Source organism: Schistocerca piceifrons, chromosome 2 (genome assembly GCF_021461385.2).
Source record: "Schistocerca piceifrons isolate TAMUIC-IGC-003096 chromosome 2, iqSchPice1.1, whole genome shotgun sequence".
NCBI lineage: Eukaryota > Metazoa > Arthropoda > Insecta > Orthoptera > Acrididae > Schistocerca > Schistocerca piceifrons.
In genome coordinates, this window is record NC_060139.1 from 139157756 (window position 1) to 139163474 (window position 5719).

The window sequence follows — 5719 nt, forward strand, 5'->3', positions numbered from 1 at the left end:
TGTTAGCAATTAACATTTTAAGTTCCGTCGGATGAACGAAGATTAAACATACGGCGTCAGAATGAAGAAACGTAAAAATTATCCGTAGAATCATTTCGGTGTGTGATAAATTGATAATGTACTGAATGTCAATTCTCCAAATTCGACGTTTCTAGGGATACCTTCATCTCGGCCAGATTGTAATACTGCTGCAACGTATTTTTATTTTTTTTTAAAATACGATCGGTTGCAGTGCGAACAAAAACAAATTACAAAAAGCGACATCTGAGCTAAGACACTTGTTGGAAACAAGCAAATGCACTTGGATTCATCTCTTTCATCAAAGACCAAAGTCAAGTTCATTCGAAATATCGAATAATAATTGTTGGGATGCCTACTACGTATACAAAGCCCACAGTAATTTTGAAACGATATGTCTCTATTAGCTGCGTAATTGCATTCAAAATTCGCAGAGCGCTTACGGATGAACACTGCGAAGTACCATGGCCACAAGACTTTGGAAGCAATGTTTGTTTCCGGCAAAAATTCTGCTCTGCGCATCTCAGTACTCACGCGACAGATATTCCTAGTCAATGCTAGATTGCAAAAGAAAAGACCCAGTTGACGACCAAATGGAAGATCAGTAGGTACAGCATGGATGCTGGGTTCTGGTAATGCATGGAAAACTACATGAGTCATTTATCCAGCAATGTGTGGCAAATGGCTTGTGGTAATGACGATAATGAAACAATGATGACTTTCATCAATTTTTCCTTACATTTCTATAGTTTTTACTTATCGTCATAACCTTCATTCCTTTCATAAATGAGATACTTTTATAAGAGCATTACTTATATCTCGTTCAACTTTTCTTAAGTATCACAGAGAAACCCTAGAATTATTACTTATATTTCACATTAATTTCTGGCATAACACTGTCTCAGCGTAAAGACGAATGCGACGCCATTGTGGCAACTTCCCATCTTGTGAAGCTGTTAGAGGTATCAGAAAGAGCATCTGAGAACAGATAATGTTGGTGTGCCAGCTGAAATTCTGGGACTGGGGCGTAGTCGACGCAGTTCAGAGACTTTTCAGTCAAAACGGTAAAGTAAAACAAGAGGACGTAGTCTTCTGTACTAACGTTATACAAATTCGATGACACCACTTTCAAATCGTCCTATAATACTTCAGGTAACGTCCTAGCATCGCAGAATGCTGATTTTTTTATCTGAGGAGTTATACATTTGAGACCAATGTTTCAAATCTTTTGTCAATAAATACTTACACTTTGGTTAACTTCCTTTCTCTTTGTTTTATCCAGTAACTCAAGTTTTAGATTATGACATGGAAAATTATTATTTAATTGCAATGAAACGAAAGAATTTAAGGGAAGAATGTGCAACGGCAATGCTGAACTTGAGGAACCGTTTTACTCTGTCACGGCTTAGCGGCTACATTTTTCTTTTTATTGTCTCTTTCTTATATCGTCTCTTAAAGTAACGCCTAGGTAAGAATGTATTGTCTAAACCAACGCAAATCTCAACATTTACTAAATAGATGATGCTGAAGTTAATAATACAGTTCAGACTGATGAAGCGTTCAACTTAACATGCCCTTACTCTATGAATTTATCTAAAGAATTAGTATCCAAGTAGATGCACTAAACGTCTGTGCAGTAAAACGCAAATTCAAAACAAAGTTCTCCTTAAATAATAAATATGAATTTAACTAACAGTGGCCTGGAAAAACTACATTTGTCACAGCCGAGGTTATCATAATTCCAATAAAACTAATACACAGTTACGTGTCCGGTTGTTAAGTACTTTGAAAGGGATACTTTCACTGCTTACCTCTGTAACACTTCAAATGAATGCTTTATTCTCAGAACGGCAGTGCCAGTGCTTACGAGGTAGGCACCAGTAAAACCCATCTTGAGGAATTCAGCCTACAAATCTTTCGTGTTTAAAACCAGCTGCCATCCTGTGTAGGATAATTAATTATTTTGTGTTATAAGGAATTCGTGATTAGTATTTTCTGCAGTGTTACATTTTTGCTTTAGCAAATACCAAGTAGGTGATACAAGCAGTAGCCCACCACCCTCATATCATTATACCCAGAAAGTAATGCACTGCATTTTTTCTTTAATAATTCTTTATTGAACATAATGAGAATTACACATACGAAAGAATGGTGTTTTATCTACACACCCTATTTTTCCACGTAATCTCCATCCCGTTCTATGGCGCTCCTCCGGCGCGAAAGAAGGGGACGTGTGCCCTGTCGGTACCAATCCTTGTCCTGGTGGCGGAGCCAGTGCTTCACTTTGTGAATCACCTCCTCATCGTCCTCAAAATGTCTTCCACGAATGGCATCCTTTAACGGCCCATACAAGTGGAAGTCCGAGGGGGCTAGGACAGGGCTGTAGGGTGGATGGGGTAAGACTGTTCAATCCCGTTTTCGATGAGTTCAGCAGTCCTCAGACTTACGTGGACCCGAGCTTTATCGTGTTGCAGCAAAACATCTCCTGGGTTGCTGTGGCGCCGAAGCTGCAGGAAGCGCGTGTAGGGTTTTGTTAACGCGTTGCCATATGCTACTGAATTAATGGTGCCGTCTCTTTGCATCGCATCAATGAGAATTACACTGTCATTGGTAAACCTCAGAGTCCTTCCTGAACTTCAATTCCCTTTCCAAATTTCTCCTTCGTTTCCTGTGCTGCTTACACACTGTACAGGTTGAATGATATTGGGAATAGCCTGCAATCCTGTCTCACTTTCCTTTCAACTACTGCTTCCCTTTCATGTCCTTCGACTCATACCTTCTCTATGGTTTCCGTACAAGAGGTAATTAACTTTTAGCTTCCTGTGCTACATCCTTGCTACCTTCAAAATTTCATAGAATGTAGTCGAGGAAATAATGTGAAAACTTTCTATAAAGTAACGTATGCGCAATCGGCTGTGTTACTGCCTGGGTGTGATTGTCATGCTACAGAATTTGTCTTTAACGTTACGTAAAGCAACTAGATCTCCTGACTCATGTTAATGACACAAATGGGGTTGTTTGCGGGAGGAGACCAAACAGCGAAGTCATTGTCTCATGTGAGTAGGGAAGGATGGGAAAGGAAGTCGGCCGTGCCCTTTCAAGGAATCATCCCGGCATTTGCCTGGAGGGATTTAGGAAAATCACGGAAAACCTAAATCAGGGTGCCCGGACGCGGGATTGAACCGTCGTTCTCCCGAATGCGAGTCCAGTGTGCTAACCACTGCGCCACCTCGCTCGGTGTTAATGACACAGCTCTGTAAGGATTTCTTATGAAAGACTTATGACTGGGTAACTGGAAGTAAACCAGCTGTGACACAATACATTATAACAATACTGCTGTGCTGGGTCTTATTAATATTAACTAGAATCTGCTGTGGAAATTAAGATGATCAAGTAATTCTCATCGATTTATGGCAAGTATTGGTTGCTATTCCCCTTTTGTTGGTTTAGATTTTGGGATCTAAGAAAGTAAAACATTATGACACTTCCTGGAAGATAAAACTGTGTGCCGGAATGGGATTAGAATCTGGGACTCTTACCTTTGCTGGGTAACTGCTTTACCAACTGAGCACGAAACATGGCGAGTCAGACTAAACTTTATTTCATAATTTCCATTGTATTTTTAACTTTACGTTTAACATTGTACTGTTTAAATAAAATCCATTGTGATCTCAGTGCCAAGTACTAAGGATGATTTTCTGAAAGCATTCCCACTATTCACCAAGTATAAGTAGACTATAAAAAGCGTGGGAGATAAATCACATGATGTTTACTGGCCACCACCTGGAGCACTGATTCTACGTTGGACGCGCTCTCTGGCACCGACTTCCAGCTAGTAATGACGAAAATCCTTTACTTGAAAAGACAAAAATCCCAAAGACAAATTAGAAAACAGCCTGATCGGCAGAAGAGGAAAGTGAAAGCACTTACGAGGAGAGTTTCAGAATGGTAAAATGCTTGGTAGTGAAATTAACAGGAAATGCAAGAGAGTAAAACAAAAGGATTCAGAAAGATTTTTAAAACAAGTCGAAGGGGTAGTTTTGAAGAAACTGACGTGCATCAAATCAAGCTTGAAGCTTATTTTGTAGAAGAAAAATATGCGGGTGTTTACCTACCAGATGGAGTTGAGAAATTTCCCTTACGTGAAGAACAGTGGGCAGAAAGGTGACAGGAGTATACTGAAGATAGTGTGAGAGTTACTTTAGCGGACCCAACAGTGGAAAACAGACTAATGAGCTTCCAATCCTGTCGCTCATCAACAGTGACTGATGGGCGGCAGACTGCTGAAGATAAACCCTCAATATTCAGACTGATACATTTGGGAACAGATTATTTGAAGGAACATCAGCCGCCTGGCAATCACATATATTATAATAACTCGCAAACTGCAAATCAACTGAGCAGTTAATGTAAAATATTCAGCTCTTGGGACGAAGATGTGACATACAAAAGGATGAAGGTAAAAACCACTGTAGAAAAAACACCCTTAGCTATGCATGCACCCAGCGAAGTTGTGAGGGACAGAAAATATGTGGTGTGATTCTAGAGCCGAGTTAAAAGATGCTGCTAAGGGGAAAATGGACTTTAATACAGGTTTTAGCGAAGTCATAGCGATGTTGACAGTAGTTTATGCACGACGACTCCAGCCAACTTTGTACTTCAATGTGGTACTGATGTTTGCCATACCACTGATGTCAAGTACAAGAGGTAGTACAGGTTACCTACATGCAGAGGTAATGACATCACTATCGAAGATGGCGACAAGCCACGCCCCTTAACGGTAACATCATCATCATCACATGACAAGCCACTTTCCTTCTCTTCCCCTCCCCTCCCTGCCGTTCCTCTCCAGCCAATCACAGTATGTAGTTAATCAGTGCGATATTAAAATTTATATTTGTGTAAAGTAGCGTTATGTTCGAATATATTTACCTCTGAATTGGGTGCACACACACACACACACACACACACACACACACACACACACACACACAACACACACACACTGCATTATATTCCATGTCTATAAATACTATACTATCTTGTCCATTTAAATTTCACTTCACCTGTTCTTCTTTTTCCCTCTCTCTCTCTCTGTTTCCCTCTCTCTGCCCCTCTATTATCTCATATGCATGTGCACAAAACATTTCTACATTTCTATTGTTTGGACACTATAGTAGACTTCATCTCTCTCTCTCTCTCTCTCTCTCTCTCTATCTCTTTCCCCCTCTGCCCTATCGTTCAGTTTCATCTCTTATGTTTGGCAATGAAACATCTTAAAAGTACACTTAGCAGCCAACACCCCCGTAGGCGACACGTCCCAGAGCTGCTGACATCCTGAGTACCTGACATCTCCACCAGTAGCTGACATCTTGAGTGTCTAACACCTACAGCTCTTATGCTCTATGGGAACCACTACTGATTAATTTTTTGCGCCATGTCCAAGTAAAGTATAATCCTCAAGACTCTTCGTAAGTAAAACACGCGAACATGTGTATACACACACACTCACACACACACACGCACACACACGCACACACACACACCTGAATTTCACATTACGAATACATTCGAAAAAAGTACCCCTCTGAATTTTTTGAGTCATCTTGAAAAGGTATAAATACTCGATTTTAGTCGTTAATGACACACTCACTAACACACATGCACACATATACATGGACGTCAGCCACTTGCTGTCCGA